This window comes from Apium graveolens, chromosome 2 (genome assembly GCF_009905375.1).
Source record: "Apium graveolens cultivar Ventura chromosome 2, ASM990537v1, whole genome shotgun sequence".
NCBI classification, from domain to species: domain Eukaryota; kingdom Viridiplantae; phylum Streptophyta; class Magnoliopsida; order Apiales; family Apiaceae; genus Apium; species Apium graveolens.
The window spans coordinates 65467781-65495415 of record NC_133648.1 but is presented as its reverse complement, the minus strand read 5'-3'; the positions used below and the strand labels follow the sequence as shown (position 1 = coordinate 65495415).

General features: G+C 39.9%; 1 non-coding gene across 1 annotated transcript; it reads left to right on the top strand.

The window, feature by feature from the left end:
• Positions 1-5697: 5697 nt before the first annotated feature.
• On the top strand, positions 5698-5804 carry LOC141709359 (small nucleolar RNA R71). Its single transcript, XR_012569941.1, has one exon. It is a non-coding gene; the product is annotated as a small nucleolar RNA R71 (small nucleolar RNA).
• The last annotated feature ends 21831 nt before the right edge of the window (positions 5805-27635 follow it).

The following is a 27635-nucleotide window of genomic DNA, read 5'->3' as shown; positions in this document are numbered from 1 at the left end:
CGATCGCCGGAAAGTGACGATACTCATTAGTTCCTGTTTTGAAGGTCCAAACTGTGCCCGGCCTACAGAGAGTAGCACAAATCAAATCCAAGTCAAAATCCTCAGCCGTCTTCTCATTCCAGTTCTCCTCCTCGGGCTTCCTCTCTCGCTGCCCAATCACACAGCAAATCGTCGATGGGTGATAATCAACCGTCAGCCCTCGGACCACAGAAAACCCATTCTTCTCAGCCTTCACATTCACATAGAACTCGCGAACCACGCTCATCGGTACTGCTTCAGGTGACTCACAGAAAGCTATCCACCCCTTCTCAGCAATCATCGGTAGCAACTCACCATCCCTCCCCGATGGTAAAAACCCCCTCTCCTTCAGAATCGGCTTCCCCAAAAGCCTAGTGTATTCCTCCTCCGCAGCTCTGTCATTCAACCGAGACCTCGCAGCAGTACCCCTCGATGAATCAACAGTAGGGACCGTGCTGCTGCTGTCATAGTCCTTGCTCTCTTGGATGCCATTGAATCTGAATAAAAGTGCTTGAAAATAGTGTTTTTGTGTTTGGGAGAGAGTTTGAGTGTAAAAGGTGTGTTGGAGATGTATGGAATAAGTGTATGTATATATAGGGTATGGATTAGGTTAAAATTAGATTAGGAGTGGGTTTGAGGGATAAAATCATGGGTTAATGGGAAAAGAAATCGTGGGTAGTGGGGCTGTAATTGGTTTTCTAATTTTCTGATTTTTTTCTGAACTTTAAAAAAATTTTGGCAGTCGACCCCTGAGCGGTCGCTCAGCAGAGCTGAGCAGGCGCTCAGGGGGTCTCTGGAATTTTTTTTTTTCGAGCCCGTTTTTCTGATTTTTTTGTGGTTTTGTATAGGTTATTAACTTCTAAGGGTTCCTGTAACAACAATTCATGGGTTGCCTCCCACGCAGCGCTTCTTTTTCGTCATTAGCTTGACGTTGCGTACCTTCCTTAAGTTGACAATAAAATGGCACTAACCACTTCTCGGTTTGCCGTGTCCCCATAGTGGTGCTTCAAACGCTGACCATTAACTTTGAATGCTTGGTCCGGATCATTCTCAAAAATCTCCACCGCTCCATGTGGAAACACAGTTTTGACAATAAAAGGTCCAGACCACCTTGATTTCAACTTCACAGGAAAAAGTCGGAGACGAGAATTGAATAAGAGAACTTGTTGCCCCAGCACGAATAACTTAGGATGTAGCTTCCTATCATGCCACCTCTTCACCTTTTCCTTGTACATTTTGTTATTCTCGTATGCTTGAAGTCGAAATTCATCAAGTTCATTAAGCTGAAGCATTCTCTTCTTACCAGCTGCATCTAAATCCAGGTTCAACTTTTTCAACGCCCAATAGGCCTTATGCTCAAGCTCCGCAGGTAAATGACATCCCTTACCATACACCAGTTGAAACGGGGACATACCAAGTGGAGTTTTGTATGCTGTTCTGTAGGCCCAAACAGCTTCATCAAGCTTTAAAGACCAATCCTTCCTTGACGGACAAACAACCTTCTCTAGAATGCGCTTGATCTCTCTGTTAGACACTTCCGCTTGACCATTTGTTTGTGGATGATAGGCAGTAGCAACTCGATGATTCACATTATAACGCTGCATCATAGAAGTGAACTTACGGTTGCAGAAATGTGACCCTTCATCACTTATGATTACCCGAGGCGTTCCAAACCTTGTGAAAATCTGCGTATGAAGAAAATTCAACACTGCCTTTGCATCATTTTTTGGTAGAACTTTGACTTCTACCCATTTTGAGACATAATCGACTGCCAGCAAGATGTACTGATTATTGCAGGATGAGACAAAAGGCCCCATGAAATCGATTCCCCAAACATCAAAGACCTCGACTTCAAGCATCACATTTAACGGCATCTTATCCTTTCTCGTCAAATTTCCCACTCTTTGGCAACGATCACACCTTAAAACAAACTGGTGGGCATCCTTAAACATAGTAGGCCAGAAAAAACCTGCTTGCAGAATACGAGCTGCCATCTTCTCACCACCATAGTGTCCACCATAAACTGTGGAGTGGCAGTCTCGTAATATCCCCTCCGTCTCACAGAATGGGATACATCTCCTGATGATCTGGTCAGCTCCTTGTCTAAACAAATATGGTTCATCCCACATATACCACTTCACCACATGCAGAAACTTCTACTTTTGAGCTGAGGTCAAATTAGGAGGCATTATATTGCTGACAAGATAGTTTACAATATCTGCAAACCATGGCTCTTCCTCCTGAACTGCGAACAACTGCTCATCCGGAAAAGATTCGTTGATCAATGTCTTATCTTGTAAAGTAGACTCGAGATTCTCCAATCTAGAGAGATGGTCAGCTACTAGATTCTCAATACCTTTTCGATCTTTGATCTCTAACTCAAATTTCTGAAGTAAGAGCACCCAACGAATGAGTCTCGGCTTCGAATCCTTCTTGGCAACCAAATAGCGAATGGCCGCATGATCAGTGAATACTGTCACTTTTGTCCCAAGCAGATAAGATCAAAATTTCTCGAAACCAAAGATTATAGCCAAGAGCTCCTTCTCAGTAGTGGTGTAGTTCATTTGGGCCCCATTTAAGGTCTTACTAGCATAGTAGACCACATGAAAGAGATTATTCTTGCGCTGCCTAAGAACTGCATCTACCGCATAATCACTCGCATCACACATCATCTCAAACGGCTCTGTCCAATCCGGTGCTGTAATAACTGGTGCAGTGATTAAACTCTTCTTGAGAGTCTCGAATGCCGTCAAGCATTCATCATCAAATTTGAAAGGCACATCTTTCTCAAGCAAGTTGCACAATGGCTTAGATATCTTTGAAAAGTCCTTGATGAACCGCCGATAGAAACCCGCATGACCAAGAAAACTACGGATTCCTTTCACAGAAATAGGTGGTGGAAGATTTTCAATGACTCCCACCTTGGCTTTATCCACCTCAAGACCCTTTCTAGAGACCTTATGCCCAAGAATAATGCCTTCACGCACCATAAAAAGACATTTCTCCCAATTGAGCACCAAATTAGTTTCCACACACCTTTTGAGCACGACACGAAGATTATTCAAACATTCATCATACGAATGTCCAAAGACGGAGAAGTCGTCCATGAACACCTCGACATTATTTCCAATCATGTCAGAGAATATAACCATCATACATCTCTGAAAAGTGGTCGGTGCGCCACATAAACCAAACGAAACTCTGCGAAAAGCAAACGTGCCAAATGGACAAGTGAAGGTAGTCTTTTCTTGATCCTCTGGTGTAATACAAATCTGATTATACCCTGAGTAGCCATCCAGAAGACAATAATACTCATGACCAGCCAACCTGTCAAGCATCTAATCAATAAATGGAAGAGGGAAATGATCCTTCCTTGTGGCTTTGTTCAGCTTTCGGTAATCCATGCAGATTCTCCATCCTGTAACTATTCTCGTGGGGATGAGCTCATTCTTCTCATTTGCTACCACAGTGATACCTCCTTTCTTAGGCACACATTGTACGGGGCTCACCCAAGAACTGTCAGAAATAGGATAAATGATGCCTGCATCCAGCTATTTCAAAATTTCTTTCTTCACCACCTCCTTCATGATAGGATTAAGTCTGTGCTGCTGCTCAACAATTGGCTTACTACCCTCCTCTAGCAGAATCTTATGCATACAATATGAAGGGCTGATCCCTTTGATGTCTGCTATGGTCCATCCAATAGCCGATTTGAATTCTCTCAAAATCCTTAAAAACTTTTCTTCCTCACTACCTGAAAGGTCAGATGCAATAATAACAGGTAAAGTAGATGTATCACCTAAAAAAGCATACCTCAAGTGTTCAGGTAATGGCTTGAGCTCCAAGATAGGTGCTTCCTCAATTGATGGTTTGAGCTTTCCTTAAGCATTCTTGAGGTCAGAAGTACCAAGAGATTCAAACGGCATGTCCAGCTTTCGCCTCCAGGGAGAAGCATTCAGATATTGTAATTGCTCGTTGTCATCTTCATCATCACTGTCAAAATCCCCTACTAAGGCCTTTTCTTATGCATCAGACATTAGCATATGATCGAGTTCTGAAGTAATCGCAGAATCAATCACATCCACTTTTAAGCACTCCTCATCTTCTGTAGGGAATTTCATTACTTTGAAGACATTGAAGGTCACATCCTGATCCTGCACCCGTATAGTAAGTTCACCTTTCTGCACATCTATCAAGGTACGACTAGTGGCCAAGAAAGGTCTTCCCAAGATTATGGGAATCTTCTTATCTTCCTCGAAATCCAGAATAATAAAGTCTGCAGGAAAAAAGAGCTTATCCACCTTGACTAGCACATCCTCTACTATGCCCCTTGGGTAAGTAATAGAGCGATCAGCCAGTTGTAGAGACATGTAGGTGGGTTTTGGATCAGGTAAATCCTAATTTTTAAAGATCGACAACAGCATCAGATTGATGCTTGCTCCCAAATCACAAAGGCACTTGTCAAATAACAACTTGCCAATGGTGCAAGGAATGGTGAAGCTACCTGGATCTTTAAGCTTTGGAGGTAACTTTTGCTGCAGAACAACACTGCATTCTTCCGTTAGAGCAACGGTCTCAAGGTCATCCAGTTTCACCTTCCTTGAAAGAATACTCTTCATAAACTTCGCATAACTAGGCATTTGCTCCAGAGCCTCAGCGAAAGGTATATTGATGTGAAGTTTCTTGAACACCTCCAGAAACTTACCGAACTGCTTATCCAACTTTTGTTGCTGCAATCTCTTAGGGAAAGGTGGTGGAGGATAGAGCTGTTTCTCCCCTGTATTACCCTCAGGCAGAGTGTGTTCAACAGTAGTCTTCCTTGGTTCCGCCGCTTTCTCCTTTTGCTTAGCTTCTTCATCTCTAACTTCAGCTTCTCCTTCTTTTGCCATTTCAGCATCAGCAACTTTCCCAGACCTTAAGGTAATAGCCTTGACTTGCTCTTTAGCTTCCTTCCTGCCTGGTATTTCCGTGTCACTGGGAAGTGTTCCAGGTTGACGATTGAGCATTGCATTGGCTATTTGACCGATTTGATTTTCCAAGGTCTTAATAGAAACCGCCTGACTCTTGCATAACAGCTTAAGTTCCTCAAAATCAGCACTAGTAGGTGCAGCTGCACTTCCCTGTTGAGGATATGATTGCCTTTGAGCATACTGTTGTGGTTGCTAGAATCCAGGTGGATTAAACTGTTTACTCACACCTTGCTGATATGGTGGCTGAATAGCATTCTGATTATTACCCCAGCTGAAATTTGGATAATTTCTGTTGTTAGGATGATAAGTAGCCGGCACAGGCTGCTATTGTCGCTGATAATTGTTCACATACTGAACATATTCGTTGACAAGAGAACACTGATCCGTAGCATGAGAACCTGCATAAAGCTCACAGACCATAGCTATTTGATTAACTCCATATGTAGCTAGAGAATCAACCTTCATCGACAGCGCCTGGAGCTGCGCTGCAATAGCGGTGGCTGCATTGACTTCCAGAATACCTGCTACCTTCCCAGGAATCATCCTCTGAGTTGGGTTTTGGTGTTCATTTGCAGCCATAGTCTCGATAAGATTATAAGCCTCAGTATAGCTTTTGGCCCACAAGGCGCCTCCAGCTGCTGCATCGAGCATGGGCCGAGATTGGGCCCCCAAACCATCATAGAAACCAGTGATCACCATCCAATCGGGCATTCCATGATGTGGACACTTTCTCAACATTTCCTTGTATCGTTCCCAAGCTTCGCACATAGATTCTGTAGGTTGTTGCGCAAACTGAGTAAGAGCACTTCTCATAGCAGCAGTCTGTGCCATCGGATAAAACTTCACCAAAAACTTTTGCACAAGATCTTGCCAAGTAGTGATGGACCCAGCTGGTTCAGAATGTAACCAGTCCTTAGCTTTGTCCCTCAGTGAGAATGGGAAAAGCCTCAGCTTGATAGCCTCATCAGTCACGCCATTATACTTGAAAGTACTACAGATCTCGATAAAATTCCTTATGTGCATGTTGGGGTCTTCAGTCGCAGCACCTCCAAAAGAAACAGAATTCTTCACCATCTGAATAGTGCCCAGCTTGATTTCAAAGGTGTTAGCTTGAATAGCCGGATGAAGAATGCTTGACTGAATGTCATCAATTTTAGGCCAAGAAAAGTCCATAAGGGCTGGATCGGCCTGAACAATAAGATCACCCATGATTACTGGTTCTTTCTGCTCACTTCCTGAATCCAAATCTTCAAAATCTATCTTCTCCGGAATATCAAGAACTTCGTCTGTCTCCTCAGCTGTATCTAAAGTCCTCTTGCGAGTACGAGAACGAGAACGAGTTTGCATAAACGCTCGCTATAGTACGTGAAACACAACCAGAAACAATAAGTAACAATTACGTCTTAATCACTGAGTCCTAACGACCAATGATGGTAAGTACATAAACTAAACAAATACGCCGAGTCCCCGGCAGCGGTGCCAAAAACTTGTTAGGGCGAAAACACGCTAATATTCACGCAAGTATACGCGTTCACAAGTAATATAGAATACTTTCTAGTTCGTTCCCACAGAGACTCAGACTAATTACTGTTCAATTAAACTCACTCACCAATGTATGATTACTTCTCAATGTTAAGACACTAACACTTAAAATTATTGACTAAATATTAACTACAATTAACTACTTAATTAATCACTTAATTAACACTTCGAATTAACAATATTAAAACACTCATGAGATCACAACTTCATTACTACTTCCTTCAATAGTTATTGTTATTACCCTTAGCATGCAACAATTATGATATTAATCGAATAACACGAAACTGATAAAAGCCAACTTTCATTGTACTAATACCATTCTACCAAGCATCCACAATTAAGATAGAAGTTGAATAGGCATCAATTATGTTGAGTTCCTATATGTCTACAGAAATTGACAACATAACGATTGTAGCACAAGTTATTCCTTTTGATTACACAGGGTGAATAAAACGGTTAGAGTTACCCACTAATCATGCACATCATACATGAACCTATCCTAGCATGGCAAGTTCTAAATCTCGAGATCCACTGTCGCTTCACAAGAGATTAACACCCTATCTTATATGTTCGCGACGCACATAAGACGAATACGCACAACCAATACTAGATATCATACAATCATCACACACTAAGGTATTAAACAACTAACTAAAGAATTTCATAGTAAATCCGTTACGACCCCATGATCACGATTAGCCCATGATAGCACTTATCGTCATCATGGGTTCATATGAAAACATGATAAACAAACACAAGAGAATAATAACTAAACTAATTATATTAAACCAGAGTACGTCACAAGAGTAATAGGTTCAAAGCAAAGAAAACTAGCATCCAACATTACAACGAAATAAGAATCACAAGAAAATATGCTTCCTCTTCGTTGCGGTGTGCTAACACGGTCTTCTTCCTTGTCTCCTTTTCTCCTTGCTTAATACCACGATCCAACCTCGTGAAAACGTCTCTAAATCTACTTATATAATAGTCCCACAAAACTCAGATTACATAGAAGTTGGAAGCCAAACAGAAGTAGAAGTCTAAAATAATTTATCAAATTTCCCGACCCTGTGCGGCCGCTCAGCATAGCTGAGCGGGCGCTCAGCTTTCTGCGCGGCCGCTCAGCATGGCTGAGCGGGCGCTCAGGACCCTACTGGAATTTTCCTGAGTTTGCTCCGTTTCTTCGCTGTAATCTGCCCCTTTCTTTCCTCTCGCAATGCTGAACACATGCCAAGGCTTATTCTTGATGATTACTCCTCAGAAATGCAACTAATACCCTGAAATGAACAAACACTAGAAAAACGTATCAAATACACAAAATACTTGATTTCAAGACACCAATTTAAGCTATTTTAAGACGTTCTAAGTGGTATAAAATACCACTTATCAGTAATCGTATTGAATCAGGCATACCTACTTAGAATCAGGATCATCACCCTCAACGGGTGGAGTGTCAGGCGTGTCTGGAGGTGGATACACGGAGTCCTCACCATATACTGGTCACTAGATGTCAACACCGGTGGCCTTGAATGCAGTCCCAAATGCCTAGGTGAGATCATGTGCAAACCGACTATGGATGTCATGCATCATATCCATCCTCCTCGCTAGACGCCTATAATTCGTTATGCTCAAACCAGCTCCAACATCTGCTCCTACTTCCTCCTCATGCTGTTGTTGCGATCCTGAAGGACCAGCCTCCTCTCCCAACTGAGCTCTCCATGCTGCTCGATGAGCTTGTAAAGTCCCACCAGCATAAGTCTGATCCGCTGGCCTTCCACCTGGTAGATGGTCATAAGAATAACCAAGCCCCTTAGGACCGGGCTTCCCACCATACCACTCTGTCATGTTCAGCATCGTAGAACTATCGATAGGAGCACTGGGAAGCTGCAGCTGCTCATGTGCAGGCCAATGAACACCAACTGCCACGCACAGCTTCGTCACAACGGACACATAGAGTATAGAACCCGTAGTACCTCCTCGCAAGAACCTCAAAATACGCTGATAAATAACCATCCCAAGGTCCACATAGTCGCCCTGAAGAATACCCCACAACAGACGATCTCGCTCTACAGTAATATCATGCACATGAGATGATGGCATGATGTTAGCACAAATAAACGAATTCCAATCACGTGCAAACATGTTCATGCACGAAGCAGGGAACGTGGAATAATCAGTCATGCCCCTCTTGAACCTCCAATGAGTCTCATGCACAAAAAGAGTAGCAACTATCAAATCCAAATCAAAGTCCTCCGAAGTCTTATCATTCAAGGTATCCTGACCGGGATTCCTCGCGGGTTGCTCAATCACCCTCCTTATCGCATCCGCACTGTACTCCACCGTCACCCCCTAACCACAGTGAAACCGTTCTTCTCCCCCTTCGCATTAGCATAAACCCCGATTTTCTATTCACAAACTGCCATTTTTTTCTGAATCAGGACCCCAGCGCGGCCGCGCGCTAGACTAGCGCGGGCGCGCTCACCTTCTGCCAAATCGGCGCGGCCATGCAATTCACGCAAAATACGCGTTCACAAGTAGTATAAGATATAAATCAGATTTGTTCCCACAGAGACTGGTTTAGGTTAAGTTTGTGATTTATGCACTTATGAAACAATGATATGGCTATTATTCAATGCTAAGACGAATAATAATTTTGGTTTTGATTATACTACGATTAACTATTGAGAATTATACTAAATAACATTAACTAAAGAGAGTAAAGAGAGTTGAATAATATATGACACAAACATGGGATTCTAACTTCATTAAGTATTTCATTCAGTAGCCTTTTTGTTCTTAACCTTAGCATGTAATGGTGATGACACTAATCAGATAACACGAAACTGATAATCGCAAACTTTCACTGTACGTATACCATACTACCAGACATATACAAAAGAGATAGAAGCTGAATAGTCACTAATTATATTGAGACCCTATATGTCTATAGAATTTGACAACATAACGGTTTAATGCACAAGTTATCTATTGTGATTACATAGGGCAAGTAAGATGGTTAAAATTACCTAGGAATCATGCATAACAATAATACATGAACCTATGCTAGCATGGCAAGTTCTAAATCCTTAAATTCACTTTCACATCATTAAGAATTAACAAGTTATCTTATAAGTTCGCGACGCTCATAAGACGAATAAGCACAACCAATACTAGGTTATCATATAATCACCACACACTAAGGCATCGAAACAAATCAACTAAAGAAATCCATAAATAAATCTGCTAGAACCCCGCGATAACGATTAGCCCATAATCGGACTCATCATCAACGTGGGTTCCGATGAAAGCATGGTAAAATAAACGTAGTCTTTATAAAAAAATAATAAACCAAGTACGAAATCTAGAGTATTAGGTTCAACAAAACAAGAAACGAGCATCCAATATTACAACTTAGAACAAAGATTCACAAGAATAAACTAGATCTTCTTCGCCTTCATTAAATTGTACTATAGGTCTTTTTGTCGTCTTCTCCTTAAGCTCTGTTACGTCTCTCCTTATGAAAAACATCTTTATATATATATATATGCTGTAGGATTGACCAGGGCTTCAAATTCTCAAAATCCCTATAGAAATAAAATTCTGCTACCCCGACCTAGCGTGGCCGCGCGCTTGACCAGCGCGGGCACGCTGAGTTTCTGCTCATTGGGCGCGGCCGCGCGCTACTTCAGCGTGGGCGCGCCGTCCTCCTGAATAAATTTCTGATTTCTTTTTTTCTCCTTGCTGATTTGAGCCGGTCTTTTCACGAGCCTTTTTTACAACACCAAATTAGCACTACAACCATGTTAATTTACCTGATTACATGGAAAATACTTGCAATGCAAAAACACTACAAAAACACGTAAAAACACCAACAACTCGAGTACAAATACACCGATTCAAAGCTTTACGGAGCATAATAAAGTGTCATAAATGTCACTCAACATAAACGTGGACTGTTACAACCATTAACAATATTTCAAGAGCCTCGGAGAGATATTTCCTTGGATTTTATCACATGACTCCCTAAATCTTCTGGTTTTGAAGTTATATGGGTAGTGGTACATAGGTTTAGCAAATATTCTCATTTATGTCCACTAAGAACGCTTCGTAAAGGCTCGAATTGGTGTTTTGTACTCAAGTTCTTTGTGTATTTGATGTGTTTTTGTAGAGTTTTGCATTTCAGGGCAATATCGGAAACATGAATGGTTTTGCATTATTTTTATGCTTAGAAGAGTGTTAAGATGGAGCCTCGGATGATTGCGTGAAAGAAACTAGCATAAGAAGTCAAAGAAATAAGAAAATTGCAGAATTTCCAGTAGCTCAGAGCGGTCGCGCCCAAGTCCAGGGCGGCCGCGACGGGTCGAAATAAGCGGCCGTGCCGGGTCGAAATCCCGGAATCCTGAATTGATTAGAAGGCTGATATTTTGGACTCCTGATCAGATGGGCTGCTATATAAAGATCTTTTTAAGACATTTTTCACAACGGAGACAAAGGAGAAGACGGTGAGAAGGCCTATGAGCATAAATTTAACTAAGGAGAAGAAAAGCTTGTTTTTTACTTGTGATTCTTTGTTTAAGTTGTAATCTTGGGTGCTTGTTTTCTTGATTGTTGAACCTATTACTCTTGATTACATACTTTAATTATTTATTCAGTTTCTAAAGACTTAGTTTATTATACCATGCTTTCATCGAAACTCACGGTAATGATGAGTTCGGTTATGAACTAATTATTATCATAGGGTTCTAACGGATTTACTTATAGAATTCTATAGTTAATTTGTTTTGATATCTTAGTGTGTGGTAATTGTATGATATCCTAGTATTGGTTGTGTTTATTCGTCTTATGAAAGTCGCGAACTTATAAGATAGCGTGTTAATCTCCATTGAAGCGACAGTGAATTTAGAGGTTTAGAACTTGCCATGCTAGCATAGGTTCATGTATTTGTTATGCATGATTCGTAGGTAATTTTAACCATCTTACTTGCCCTATGTAATCAAGATAGATAACTTGCGCATTAAACCTTTATGTTGTCAAATTCTATAGACATATAGGGTCTCAATATATTTGATGTCTATTCAGCTTCTATCTCTTTTGTGGATGTCTGGTACTAGGGTACAACGGAAGTTGGCGTTTACTAGTTTCGTGTTATCTGATTAGTTATCATCACCATTGCATGCTAAGGTTAAGAACAATGATTTTGAATAAAGTAGTAATGAAGTTAGAATCCCATGTTTGTCTCATATAAGTAATTTAACCTCAATTATCTTAGTTAAAGTTAATTAGTATAATCTCTTAGTTAATCAAAACCCAATTATTATTTGTCTTAGCATTGAACGATAGCCATATCATTGTTGCATAAGTGCATAAATTGAATTTAACCTAAACTAGTCTCTATGGGAACGAACTAGAAAGAATTTTATTATACTTGTGAACGCGTATACTTGCGTGTAATTTTAGCGCGTGTTTTCGTTATAACATGCACAGAGAGGGTGAATCAGTGTTTTGGAGCAGTATCTGAGAGCATGACAAGTCAAGCTCCAAGCATTGGGCTTCTTGGCTGCCTGCTGAAGAATGGTGGTATAACACCAATATTCTATCTACTCTATTTGAGATTATATATGGAGTTAAATCTAGGCATCTTTTTAGGTCAGGAAAGGGTGCAAACAAATATTTCTTCTCTGAAGACAATGCTAGCAGAAAGGCAACAGCAGTGGGCAACACTTAAGGAGATATTGGTGGTGGCTCAAGATAGAATGAAGAGTTATGCAGGCCACAACAGGCCTGTAAAAGACCTTGAGGTAGGAGATTGGGTTTATCTCAAACTCCAACCCTACAGACAAATCACCGTGGCTATAAAAAAGAACCACAAATTGTCAGACAAGTTATTTGGACTCTACAAGATCTTGGAAAAAGTAGGTAAAGTGGCTTACAGGTTGGAATTACCTACTACTTCCTGGGTTCACCCGGTATTTCATGTATCATAACTCAAAAAAGCTCTTGGACAAGCTAAAGTGCATAGGCAGTAGCCTCAAGTCAATAAGCATGGCACTTTTGATTTGAGTCCCCTTAGGGTGTTGGATAGTAGGAGGCTAGTGAAGGACCATAAGGTGATTCAGAGGTCACATCAACCAGTTCCAGCCACCTATTATCCTAACAACCATAATCATCCTAACTTCAGTTGGAGCAACAATCAGAATGCGGTGCAATAGCCTTATCAACAATATGCAGCAAAGCAATATAACCCTCCTGGTTTTCAACAACCGCAATATGCACCAAGAGAATAACTCCAACTTCAACAATCTAATGAAAAATATGAATTGGAGGAGTTGAGGCTCATGTGAAAGAGCCAATTGGTTTCTATTAAGACCTTGGAGAATCAAATCGGGCAGATTGCCAATGCCTTGCTAAATCGACAACCAGGTACTCTCCCTAGTGACACAGAAGTTTCAGGCAAGAACGAAGCAAACGAGCAGGTTAAGACAATTAGATTGAGGTCTGGGAAGGTTACACACCCCGAAAAATCTCAAGTTCCAGAAGATGAAGTTGTGGCTGAAGAAGATGTGCCAGAGGAAGCAGAAGTGGAATCAAGGAAGAAAACTATGGAACACACTCCTCCTGAGGGTAATACAGGGGAGAAGCAGATCTATCCTCCACCTCCTTTTCCTAAGAGGCTGCAGAAGCAAAAGTTGGATAAGCAGTTTGCTAAGTTTATAGAGGTGTTCAAGAAACTTCATATCAACATACCTTTCGCTGAAGCTCTTGAACAAATGCCTAGCTATGTGAAGTTTATGAAAGGTATTCTCTCTCGGAAAGTGAAGCTCGATGACTTAGAGACCGTTGCTCTTACGAAAGAATGCAATGTTGTGTTGCAACAGAAGTTGCCTCCGAAGCTTAAAGATCCCGGAAACTTCACTATTCCTTGCACCATCGGAAACTTGTTATTCGAAAAATGTTTGTGTGATTTGGGAGCTAGCATCGATCTGATGCCTTTGTCTGTCTTCAAGAGGTTGGATTTCCTGATCCGAAGCCTACATATATGTCCTTGCAGTTGGCCGATCATTCTATTACATATCCACGAGGCATTGTGGAGGATGTCTTGGTCAAGGTGGATAAACTCATCTTTCGTGCTGACTTTTTAATTCTTGATTTTGAGGAGGACAAAAAGATTCCCATAATCTTGGGAAGACCATTCTTGGCTACTGGCCGAACCTTGATTGATGTGCAGAAGGGTGAGCTCACTATGCGAGGCCTGGATCAGGACATGACTTTTAATGTATTCAATGCCATGAAATTCCCTACTGATAATGAGGAGTGCTTAAAATTGGAATTGGTCGATTCTGTGGTTACTTCAAAACTTGATCAAATGCTAAGGTCTGATGCCTTAGAGAAAGCCTTGTTGGGAAATTCAGATAGTGAAGATGATGAATGTGATGAGCAGTTGCAGTATTTATATGCTTTTCCTTGGAAGCGAAAGCTGGATATACCTTTTGAATCTCTTGGAATGTCAGAACTCAAGAATGCTGAGGGGTGTCTCAAGCCATTTATTGAGGAAGCTCCTACACTCGAGCTCAAACCATTGCATGAACACTTAAGGTATTTTTTTAGGTGATGAATCTACTTTGCCTATTATTATTGCATCTGACCTTTCAGGTAGTGATGAGGAAAAGCTCTTGAGAATTCTGAGAGAGTTCAAATCGGCAATTGGATGGATTATAGCAGATACCAAGGGAATCAACCCTTCTTATTGCATGCATAAAATTCTGCTAGAGGAATGAAGTAAGCCAACTGTTGAGCAACAAAGAAGGCTAAATCCGATCATGAAAGAGGTCGTGAAGAAGAAAATTCTCAAATGGCTAGATGCAGGGATCATCTATCCTATTTCTGACAGTTCTTGGGTGACCCCAGTTCAGTGTGTCCCAAAGAAAGGAGGCATCACAGTGGTTGCTAATGAGAAGAATGAGCTCAATCCTACTCGAACAGTCACGGGGTGGAGAGTTTGCATGGAATATAGGAAGCTGAACAAGGCCACAAGGAAGGATCGCTTTCCTCTTCCTTTTATTGATCAGATGATTGACAAGTTGGTTGGGCATGAGTACTACTATCTTTTGGATGGCTACTCGGGTTATAATCAGATTTGCATTGCTCGAGAAGATCAAGAAAAAACTACCTTCACTTGTCCGTTTGGTACTTTTGCCTTCAAAAGAGTTTCTTTTGGGTTATGTGGTGCACCTGCCACATTTCAGAGATGCATGATGGCTATCTTCTCTGACATGATTGGTCAGAATATGGAGGTGTTCATGGATGATTTTTCTGTGTTCGGAGATTCTTTCGACGAGTGCTTGCAAAATCTTGGCGCGGTTCTTAAAAGGTATGTTGAGACCAATCTGGTTCTCAACTGGGAGAAATTTCACTTTATGGTGCAACATAGCATCATTCTTGGGCACAAAATCTCTAGTAATGGTCTTGAGGTGGATAAAGCCAAGGTGGGGGTCATTGAAAACCTTCCTTTACCAATTTCTGTTAAAGGGATCCACATATTTCTTGGTCATGCAGGTTTCTATCGGCGATTCATCAAGGACTTCTCTAAAATCTCTAAACCATTGTGCAATTTTATAGAAAAAGATGTTCCTTTCAAGTTTGATGATGAGTGTTGAGCTGCATTTGAGAGCTTAAAAAAGAGTTTGATCACGACACCTTTCATAACTGCACCTGATTGGAATGAACCTTTTAAAATGATATGCGAAGCAAGTGACTATGCAGTTGGAGCAGTTCTTGGGAAAATGAAGAACAATATATTTCATGTGGTCTACTATGTTAATAAGACCCTCAATAGTGCTCAACTGAACTATACTACTACTGAGAAGGAACTCCTGGCCATTGTCTATGGTTTTAAGAAGTTTCGATCTTATTTGCTTGGGACGAAGGTGACAGTTTTCACTGATCACGCTGCTATTCGCTATCTCATCTCGAAGAAGGACTCGAAGCCTAGATTCATTCGATAGGTTCTTTTACTTCAGGAGTTTGAGTTAGAGATCAAGGATATGAAAGGTACTGAGAATCAAGTTGTTGATCATCTCTCTCATTTAGAAGATCCAAATATGGCTTCATAGGATAAGACATTGATAAATGAGTCTTTTCCCGATGAGCAGTTGTTTGGGTTGCAAGAAGAAGAACCGTGGTTCGCAGACATTGTGAACTACCTTGTGAGCAACATTATGCCTCCAGACTTGTCTTCTTCTCAAAGGAAGAAGTTTCTTCATGAGGTGAAGTGGTACATGTGGGATGAGCCATTTTTGTTTCGTCAAGGAGCTGACCAAATCATCAGGAGATGTATTTCGTACAGCAAAATGGAGGGAATCTTATGAGACTGTCATTCGACTTTTTATGGAGGTCACTATGGTGGAGAAAAGACAACATCTTGTATCCTTCAAGCAGGATTCTTCTGGCCTACATTGTTTAAGGATGCACATAAGTTCATTTCGAAGTGTGATCGCTGCCAGCGTGTTGGTAATATGTCTAAGAAGAATAAGATGCCTCTTAATGTGCTACTCAAGGTTGAGGTCTTCGATGTTTGGGGTATTGACTTCATGGGGCCATTTGTCTCATCTTGTAATAATTAGTATATCTTGTTGGCAGTTGATTATGTCTCGAAATGGGTGGAAGTTAAAGCTTTTCCGATGAATGATGCGAAGGTAGTGCTAAATTTTCTTCACAAGCAGATATTCACAAGATTTGGAACTCCAAGAATCATAATCAGTGACGAGGGATCGCATTTCTGCAATCGCAAGTTCACTGCAATGATGTAGAGATAAAAATGTGAATCATCACATTGCTACATCCTATCATCCTCAGACTAATGGTCAAGTTGAGCTGTCTAATAGAAAGATCAAGCGTATTCTGGAGAAAGTTGTATGTCCATCGAGAAAAGATTGGTCTTTGAAGCTGGATGAAGCTATTTGGGCTTATCGAACATCATTCAAGACTCCGCTAGGCATGTCTCCGTTTCAATTGGTTTATGGTATGGGATGTCATTTTCCTGTGGAGCTAGAGCATAAAGCATATTGGGCTTTGAAGAAATTGAACCTTGATATGGATGCAGTTGGTAAGAAAAGGATGCTTCAATTGAATGAACTCGACGAGTTTCGACTTCTAGCGTTTGAGAACAACAAAATGTATAAGAAGAAAGTCAAGAGGTGGCACGATATGGGTCTAGTACTCAAATCATTTGTGTTGGGGCAACGAATTCTTTTGTTCAACTCTCGTCTCCGTCTTTTTTCTGGGAAATTAAAGTCGAGGTGGTCAGGGCCGTTTGTTATCAAAACTGTGTTTCCACATGGAGCAGTGGAGATTTTTGAGAATGATCCAGGCCAATCATTCAAGGTAAATGGATAGCGTCTAAAGCACTACTATGAGAATACAGAAAATTGTGAGGTGGTTAGTGCCGTTTTATTGTCCACTTGATCTCGGAATTCTACGTCAAGCTAGCGACGTAAACCAAGCACTTCTTGGGAGGCAACCCAAGCTTGTTGTAAATTAGTAGAAGATAGAAGGAAGAAAAAGCATAAGATAAGACAAAAAATTAGAAAAATAGAAAAACAGGGTGTTTTTTCCAGAAGCATGGCGCGCCCGCTCTGCCTGGCGGGGCGGTCGCGCTGAAAGTACAGAAGCACGGCGCGCCCGTGCTATGAAGCGGGGCGGCCGCGAAAATGGTGCACCCGCGCTGCTTGGCGGGGAGGGGAGGCCGCGCTGACCCTCTGTAAAAGAAAAAAAAGGCAGAAAAATGAAAATTCAATACAAAATCGAAACACCAGCCGATTTTCCCTCATCAATTACCCCAAACTCCTTCTCCTAATCAAACCCATTATCCCCACTATCCTACAATTATATCCCACTTATAATTCATAATCCCTATGTATACATACACTTATACACAAGCATCTCCACCATACTTTTCAATTCTCAAACTCTAAATCTCTCTTATACACTTCTTTTTTCTCAAATTATTCAAATCCAATGGCACCAAAGAGAGCAAGAATTCAAGTTAGCAGCAGCAACACCGATTCTTCGAGTGTTGGTGGTATGAGGCCTCAATTTGCTACTCCTGAGGCTGAAGCAAAGTATATAAGGTTATTATCGAAGCCGATAGCGAAGGAGAGGGATTTTCTACCATCGGGGAAGGATGGTAAGTTGCTTGAGATGATTCTTGAGATGGTTTGGGTTGCTTTTTGTGAGGCACCTGCTGTTGTGCCTATGAGTGTAGTTCGCGAGTTTTATGCGAATGCGAAGGAGGATAAGAACGGGTACTCGGTGGTGCGGGGATTGATGGTGGTTTATACGCCGGAGGCTATTCGGAGGGTGATCAACCAACCCGAGAGACATTCGGCTCAAGAGGATTGGGTGACTAAGACCGGTGAGGATTTTGACTTGGACATGATTGTTGCTGCGCTGTGTGTCCCAAACACTCACTGGAAGTTCAAGAGGGGTTCGAACGAGTATGCCACTTTTCCCGCCTCATGCATGAACAGGTTTTCTCGTTCTTGGAACTCTTTTATCAGTGCGAACATCATGTCTTCTTCTCATGTACATGATGTTATTGTGGATGGGGCAAAGCTGTTGTGGGGGATATTGCAGGGCGATTATGTGGATCTTGGCTCAATTATTTATCAGGGTATTCTGAGGTTTCTACGTGGGAGCACTACGGGTTTTATACTATATGCGTCGATTGTGACAAATCTTTGTGTGGCGGTGGGATTTTATTGGCCCGCACATGAGTAGCTTCAGTTATCTAGTGCCCCTATTGACAGTTCGACGATCGCAATGATGCAGGAGTGGTTTGGTGGGAAAGCTGATGAGAAGGGACTAGGCTACACCTATGATCACTTGCTTGGTGGCCAACCAGCCGATCAGACATATGCTGGTGGTTTTTTTAGGCATGCAGAGCGGCATGGGGACATCAAATGGGTGAAGCCGGTTCTTCGCAGCAGGAAGAGGTAGAGGACAATGCTGGTTTGGGTTCAGCGTAGTATAGGCGCTTGGCGAGACATTCATAGAAGGTTTGCGCATAATCTTACCCAGGCGTTGGGCACAACTTTTAGAGCCATGTGAGTTGATATTAAGTGGCCAGTTTTTGGTAAGGATTCTGTTTACCCGCCTCCTGACACTCCACCCGCGGAGGCTAATGACCATCATGATTCTGAGTAGGTATGCCTTTATTTCTTACTATTACCTTCACCGAGGACAGTGAAAATTTTAAGTTTGGGGGTGGTAGTTAAGTAATATGTTTGTGTGAGTCCATATAGATGCATATTCATGATAGTTTAGTTCATATAGTTGCATATTTGTCATGTAGTTTTTTTTTATTTTGCATGTTAGTATGTTGCATATAGTTGCATGTGCATTTTATCATGATCCCTGAGGTTACTGTTCCGATTAATTTGTGATACTGATTCGAGTGTAGTGATATCGTATATTTGAATGTTAAGTCCTAGAGAATTGACTTACATGCTAAAAACAAGAAATTTATCACTAAGTCTTATAGGTTTCTTGCGTGCTAGATCATGGTCATGTCTTGTTGTTTGCCAAGGTTTAATCACTTGTTTATGTCTAGAATTTAGGATATTCTCTTAGTGACGAAGTAACATGGATATTTAAAAATTGAAGAAAAAACATTGGATTTCATTGCTAGTTGTGGCTAGGTGTCAAATGGCTAGTAACCGGCTCATATTTATATGAGTAGTCTAGGGTTGAGCGAGATGGAGCGAAACACACTCATTCAGAAATTGTTGAAAAAAAAGAAGAAAAAAGAAAGAAAAAAGAAAAAATATGTGTTATGCATAATTGATCACGAGTGAGCTCTTTAATACTCGAGTTACTAAGTTCTTAGGGGACTTTGTGCCTAGTGACCTAAGGCTTTTATAGTCTAGAATCCGCTAACCTAACACTCGCTACATGGGTATTATTACATAAGTCTTTTGTGGACCTCACTCATTGCACAATCAAATAAGCATATTTGTGTTTGTTATGTGTTATAATTAAAAGTATGAATCCTTGTATAACTCCGATAAAATTGAAGTGTTGTCAGTCATTTTGAGTTTATCGTTTATTCTATATATAACCTTGTGATTGCCTTGATGAGTGGTGGGCTATGATTATTGATCTAGTGGCGAAAGTATATCTGTTAAGCAATTGCACACACGCACGTTTCTGGTTTGTGAGTTGATTTGTGTGATTTGATTGAACTTTGTGCGAATAATTGCATTTGTTGAGATGTTGCTTATTGGTTGGTTTAGTTATTCTGAGGGTATCGTTGCATTCATGTAGTTGCATTCATGCATTTTTATGTTTTCATTCTTTGAGTCTGTTTATGCTTGAGGACAAACATCGATTCAAGTTTGGGGGGTGTTAAGTGGCATTTATGTCCACTAAGAACGCTTCATAAAGGCTCAAATTGGTGTTTTGTACTCAATTTGTTTGTGTATTTGATGTGTTTTTGTAGTGTTTTGTATTTCAGGGCAATATCGGAAGCATGAATGGTTTTACATTATTTTTATGCTTATAAGAGTGTTAGGATGGAGCCTCGGATGATTGCGCGAAAGAAACCAGCACAAGAAGTCAAAGAAATAAGAAAATTGCAGATTTTCCAGTAGCTCAGAGCGGCCGCGCCCAAGTCCAAGTCCAGGGCGGCCGCGCCGGTTTAACAGAATGTCAGGGCGGCCGCGCCGCTTGACAGAGCGGCCACGCCGGGTCGAAATCCTAGAATCCTGATTTAATTAGAAGGCTGATTTTTTGGACTCCTGATCAGATGGGATGCTATTTAAAGACCTTTTTAAGACATTTTCATAACAGAGACTAAGGAGAAGATGGCGAGAAGACCTAGGAGCACAAATTCAACGAAGGAGAAGAAAAACTTATTTTTACTTGTGATTCTTTGATTGGGTTGTAATCTTGGATGCTTGTTTTCTTGTTTGTTGAACCTATTACTCTTGATTACGTACTTTAATTATATATTCAGTTTATAAAGACTTAGTTTATTATACCATGCTTTCATCGGAACCCACGATGATGATGAGTTCGGTTATGAACTAATCGTTATCGTGGGGTTCTAATGGATTTACTCATGGATTTCTATAGTTAATTTGTTTCGATATCTTAGTGTGTGGTGATTGTATGATATCCTAGTATTGGTTGTGCTTAAGTCTTCTGAGAGTCGCGAACTTATAAGATAACGTGTTAATCTCCATTGAAGAGACAGTGAATTTAGAGGTTTAGAACTTGCCATGCTAGCATAGGTTCATGTATTTGTTATGCATGATTTGTAGGTAATTTTAACCATCTTACTTGCCATATGTATTCGAGATAGATAACTTGCGCATTAAACCTTTATATTGTCAAATTCTATAGACATACAGGGTCTCAACATATTTGGTGTCTATTCAGCTTCTATCTCTTTTGTGGATGTCTGGTAGTAGGGTATTCGTATAACAAAAGTTGGCGTTTACTAGTTTCATGTTATATGATTAGTTGTCATCACCATTGCATGCTAAGGTTAAGAACAATGACTTTGAATGAAGTAGTAATGAAGTTAGAATCCCATGTTTGTCTCATATAAGTAATTCAACTTCAATTCTCTTAGTTAAAGTTAGTTAGTATAATCTCTTAGTTAATCAAAACCCAATTGTTATTTGTCTTAGCATTGAACGATAACCATATCATTGTTGCATAAGTGCATAAATTGAATTTAACCTAAACCAGTCTTTGTGGGAACGAACTAGAAAGAATTCTAAATTATTTGTGAACGCGTATACTTGAGTGTAATTTTAGCGCGTGTTTTCGTCCTAACATCCACAGAGAGGGTGAATCAGTGTTTGGAGCATTATCTTAGAAGCATGACAAGTCAAGCTCCAAGCATTGGGCTTCTTGGTTGCCTGCTGAAGAATGGTGGTATAACACCAATATATAATCTACTCCATTTGAGATTGTATATGGAGTTAAATCTAGGAAGTTTTTGAGGCCAGGAAAGGGGGCAAACAAATATTTCTTCTCTAAAGACAATGCTAGCAGAAAGGCAACATCAGTGGGCAACACTTAAGGAGATATTGGTGGTGGCCCAAGATAGAATGAAGAGTTATGTAGGCCACAACAGGCCTGTAAAAGACTTTGAGGTAGTAGATTGGGTTTATCTCAAACTCCAACTCTATAGACAAATCAATGTGGCTATAAAAAAGAACCACAAATTGTGAGACAAGTTCTTAGGACTCCACAAGATCTTGGAGAAAGTAGGTAAATTGGCTTACAGGTTGGAATTACCTACTACTTCCCGGGTTCACCCGGTATTTCATGTATCACAACTCAAAAAAGCTGTGGGACAAGCTAAAGTGCATAGGCAGTTGCCTCAAGTCAACGAGCATGTCACTTATGATTTAAGTCCCCTAAGGGTGTTGGATAGTAGGAGGTGTTGGATATATTTGAGATGTCATGTCTAATATGTTTCATGTTTAGTTTTCAGATCTTAACTAACAGGAAATATCAGTTCTTACTGAAATCAGGATTTACTGGAAGTCAGGACTTAAGGATATCAGGACTTAGATTTTCAGATGATAATATCAGAAGATGGATATCAGAACTTAAGTACTGGAGGTCCAATAGTTAAGGAAGGAAGCTGATTTACAGGAAAGAAGATCGAAACTAATACGGAATAAGATATGCATGGAAAGAGTTCGAGGACTAGAAGAATTATATGAGATATCTGGTTAATATATTTTAGGAGACAGAATTATATTCCATATCAACTAGAAGTTATCTTGTAACTGTGTGTCTATATAAACATAGACATAGGTTTACTCTATAAGAGTTACGATCATCGAGAAGATCATATATTGTAACCTAGCAGCTCTCGTGATATTTATTCGTCACTGAGAGAGAACAGTTCCATTGTAACAGAGTTTGTTATATCGAATACATCTATTTTCTGTTACTTGTACTTTAAATCGATTTGATTGTATTCTACACTGTATTCAACCCCCTTCTCTAGTGTTGTGTGACCTTAAAAGTGGTATTAGAGTCTATCTGTTAACACACATACAGTAAAGATCCAAAACAATCATGTCTGAAGAAGCAGAAAATCCAACCAAGCCCGCTAAAACTGAAGAAACTCCAAAGACTCAAACTCATAGTCGATATGAGACTATCAGGGTTCCCATGCTGAGACCGTCTGAGTATCCCATATGGAAAGTGAAGATGGCTATATTTCTGGAAGCTACAGATCCAGAATACCTTGACAGAATTTATGAAGGACCGCATAAGCCAACCAAGCTCTCTGTTGTAGTTGCAGATCAGCCAGCAAAGACCATACCAAAGGAGAAAAGTGAATACACAGCTGAAGATATCTCATCTATTGCCAAGGATGCAAAGGTAAGGCATTTGCTGCATAGTGCCATTGATAATGTCATGTCAAATAGGGTAATTCAATGTAAGACTGCAAAGGGGATATGGGATGCTTTAGATACAAGGTGTCAGGGAACTGATGCAATCAAGAAAAATAGGAGGACTATACTCACTCAAGAGTATGAGCACTTTGACTCGAAAAGTGATGAGTCATTAACTAACTTATATGACAGATTTGTCAAACTCTTGAGTGATCTGTCACTGGTGGACAAGAAATATGACATTGAAGATTCAAATCTAAAATTCCTTTTAGCTCTTCCTGAAAGTTGGGATTTGAAAGCTACTATTATAAGAGATAACTATGCTCTTGATAAAACTACTCTTGATGAAATTTATGGAATGCTCAAGACTTATGAACTTGAGATGGATCAAAGAAGCAAGAGACATGGGAGAAAGTCAAGAACAGTTGTTCTTAATGCTGAGGAGGAATCCCCAAAAGTGGTTGTCTCAAAGAAAGGAAAAGGAAAGGCTCTCATCATAAAGTCTGATTCAGAATCATCAAGTTCTGATGATGATGACTCAGAAACTGAAAGTCTACTTGAAGTAGATGCTGATGAAGAGATGATAAAGCTGGTGCTCTTATGGTGAAGGGTATCACAAAGATAGCCTACAGGAAATTCAGAAGAGGAAAGAAGTTTTCCAGGAAAGGTAGAAGTTCTGATAAGAAGGGCTTCAGAAAATTTGAAGGCAAAGGAGGAAAGTCTGACAGAGGAGATTACTCAAATGTCAAATGCTACAACTATGGTGAGAAAGGCCACATATCTTCTGACTACAAGAAAGGAAAGAGTGACAAAGGCAAGGCACTTGTCACAAAGAAGAAAAACTGGACAGACACCTCAGATTCTGTAGATGAGGAGAACTATGCCTTGATGGCAAATGCTGATAGCAGTTCTGATGCTGCTGAGTTAAAGTTACCTCAAACAACTTATGCCTTTCATACTGATGATATTACTGAGTTAAGATTATATCTTAAAACCATGTTTATTAGCCATAGAGATCAAACTTTAACATGTGAAAGATTAACTTCTGAAAATCTTGCTTTTAAAAAGAGAAATGATTATTTAGAAAAAGAATTAGTTATATTCCATCAAACTCAGAAGGATAGAGATGATGCTTTCTATGTGAGAGATGACGTGCTAAAAATGAATAAATCTCTAAAAACTGAGTTAGAAAAGGAGAGAGAGATTATCAGGACTCGGACTAACTCTGGCAGAACAACTCAGAATATACTAAGTAGTGAGAATTGGAAATAGGGCTTAGGTTATGGAGATGAGAAAAGTGAAAAAGGAACTGAACAAGTTAAGCCAATTATTGTTAAACAGACTACTAAGCCAAAGGTAAATCCTGTTAAATTTGTAGCTAAAACTGTAAAGTCTGATTCTGAAAAGATAAAAGATATTGAGACAGAAGTGATAGTAGAGTCAACTTCTGACAAATTAAAACAGGATATACCAACTGAAGTTAACATAGGCTTAATGACAAAGAAGCAGCTTGAACATAAGCTGAAAGAGATTACCAGTGTAAACAAGGTAAAGGAAGCTAGGAAAAATAGGAATGGAAATGAAGGTGTGAATAAAAACAACAATTATATGCCTGTTCCTAATGCTCCTAGAAAGAAATGCTATAACTGTGGAAATTCTAACCATCTGGCTTCTTTTTGCAGGAAGAATAAGAATATAAACTCCTTACCTTCTAAGTCAAGAGTTAAGAGTCAGTCTGTAAAGTTTAAGCCACAAAATCCTTGTTTTCATTGTGGTAGTGTGTGGCATTCCATTTATACTTGTAAGGAATATCATAGTTTGTACTATGATTATTATCAGATAAAACCTTCTTTGAAGAAAGTTACTTTAATTCCTTCTAGTGTAAAGTATGATGCAAAGTCTGATAATGTTAATACTGATAAAAAAATTGTTAGCATAAACGCTGATGTTAAATCCGCTGTAAATGTTAATAAACTTAAAAAGGCCAAAAGATCCAAGCAAGTCTGGGTCCTTAAAACTAACCTTTAGTGGTCTTTGTGATTGCAGGGCAACCGAAAGAACATCCTAGTCTTGGACAGTGGATGTTCAGGACATATGACTGGAAATAAAGCCCTGCTATCAGACTTTGTGGAGAAAGCTGGCCCATGAGTTTCTTATGGAGATGGAAACATTGAGAAAACTCTGGGATATGGCAAGATTAATCTTGGGAATGTCATCATTGAATCAGTAGCTCTAGTCTCAGGACTTACACACAATCTGTTGAGTATAAGTCAACTCTGTGACAGAGGTTATCATGTGGATTTCTTTGAAGAACACTGTGAAGTTATAAGTAATTCAACAGACAAAGTAGTTCTGAAAGGATACATGCATGGTAACATTTATGAAGCCAGAGTTTCAACAAAAACTGATGGTTCTGCAATCTGTCTGTTGAGTAGGGCATCAATTTAAGAAAGCTGGAATTGACACAAGAAACTCTCTCATTTAAATTTCAACAATATAAATGAGCTTGTAAAGAAAGATCTTGTGAGAGAACTGCCAAAAATAGTATTTGCTTCTGATGGCCTTTGTGATTCATGTCAGAAGGCAAAACAAAGAAAATCTTCTTTCAAGAGCTAAAGTGAGTCATCAATTCTTGAGCCTTATCACCTACTGCATGTTGATCTATTTGGTCCAGTCAATGTCATGTCTATTGCAAAGAAAAAATATGCTATGGTTATAGTGGATGAGTTCACAAGGTACACATGGGTGTACTTCTTGCACAAGAAGACTGAAACTGCATCTACCCTAACAGATCATGTCAGACAGCTGGATAAATTGATCAAAGATTCTGTTAAAATCATAAGGAGTGATAATTGGCACTGAGTTCAAGAATTCAATCATGGAAGAGTTCTGCAAAGATCATGGAATTAAACAGGAATTTTCTGCACCTGGAACACCACAACAAAATGGAGTTGTAGAAAGAAAGAATAGGGCTCTCATTGAAGCTGCACGAACAATGCTTGATGAAGCAAAGCTTCCAACCTATTTTTGGGCTGAAGCTGTACAGACTGCTTAATTTACACAAAATGCAACACTCATAAACAAGCATGGAAAAACACCATATGAAATGGTGAAGAAGAAGAAGCCAAATCTGAAATACTTTCATTTATTTGGTTGCAAATGTTTTGTTCTTAAGACTCATCCTGAACAACTTTCCAAATTTGATCTAAAAGCTGATGAAGGAATTTTTGTTGGATATCCACTTTCCACAAAATCCTTCAGAGTCTACAATTTGAGAACAAGTGCTGTCATGGAATCTATCAATGCCTCTTTTGATGATAAGGAGATTACTGGACTTGAAGATTTTGATGATCATGATCAGCTGAGATTTGAGAATGAAGATTTAAATTCTGATTCTGAAAATTCTGATCCTGTAAGTTCTGATGGATTAAGTTCTGATGTCACTGAAACTGTGGTAACAACTCCAAAGGAAAATGCACCTATCCAGGGGGAGCAAGCTGAAGATCCTACCAGATCTCAAGACTCTCGAGAAGCATCAGAACCTGTCACTGGCTCTTCAAGTTCTGATTCATCTAGTTCTGATGAGCCAAATTCTGATAATTTTGGAAGCATTGATTCTTCAACTCCTGAAAAATAAAATTCAATTTCTGAAGTCTCAGAGAGCATAACTACAGGGGGAGCATCAGAAAATGCTGATGGAGACAGCATAAATCATGGGGGAGGATCCAGTTTTAGAGATCAACTTCCATCTACAAGGAAGTGGATTAAAGCACATACACCTGATTTAATCATTGGAGATCCTGAAGCAGGTGTCAGAACTAGAACTGTAACTTCAAATGAATGTCTCTATCATTCTTTTCTATCTCAGACTGAATCAAAGAAAGTGGAAGAAGCTCTTCAAGATGCTGATTGGATGCAAGCAATGCAGGAAAAGTTAAATGAATTTGAAAGAAATAAAGTCTGGACCCCAGTGCCATGATGAAACATTTGCACCAGTTGCAAGATTAGAAGCCATACGGATCTTTTTGGCTTATGCTGCTCACAAGAAGTTTAAAGTCTTTCAAATGGATGTAAAAAGTGCTTTTCTCAATGGAGAATTGGAAGAAGAGGTATATGTTGAACAACCTCCAGGCTTTGTAGATCCTAAATTTCCTAATCATGTCTACAGGCTTGACAAAGCACTTTATGGCCTTAAGCAAGCTCCAAGAGCATGATATGAGACTTTAGCTCAATTCCTTCTGGAAAGTGGATTTCACAGAGGCACAATTGACAAGACTTTATTATATCTCAATCATGGAAATGACTTACTTTTAGTACAGATATATGTTGATGATATCATATTTGGTTCTACTAATTCCAAACTGTGTGAGAAGTTTGCAAAGCTAATGCATTCAAGATATCAAATGAGTATGATGGGAGAACTCAACTATTTTCTGGGCCTTAAAGTCAAGCAAACTGAAGAAGGCACTTTTATCTGTCAATCCAAGTATATCAGAATTTTACTGAAGAAATTTGGAATGCAAGATTGTTCAATTGCATCCACTCCCATGGCCACTGCAACCAAGTTAGATAAGGATACTGATAAATCAGTAGATATTACTAACTACAGAGGTATGATTGGCTCAGTACTCTATCTAACTGCAAGTAGACCTGATATCATGTATGCTACCTGTCTTTGTGC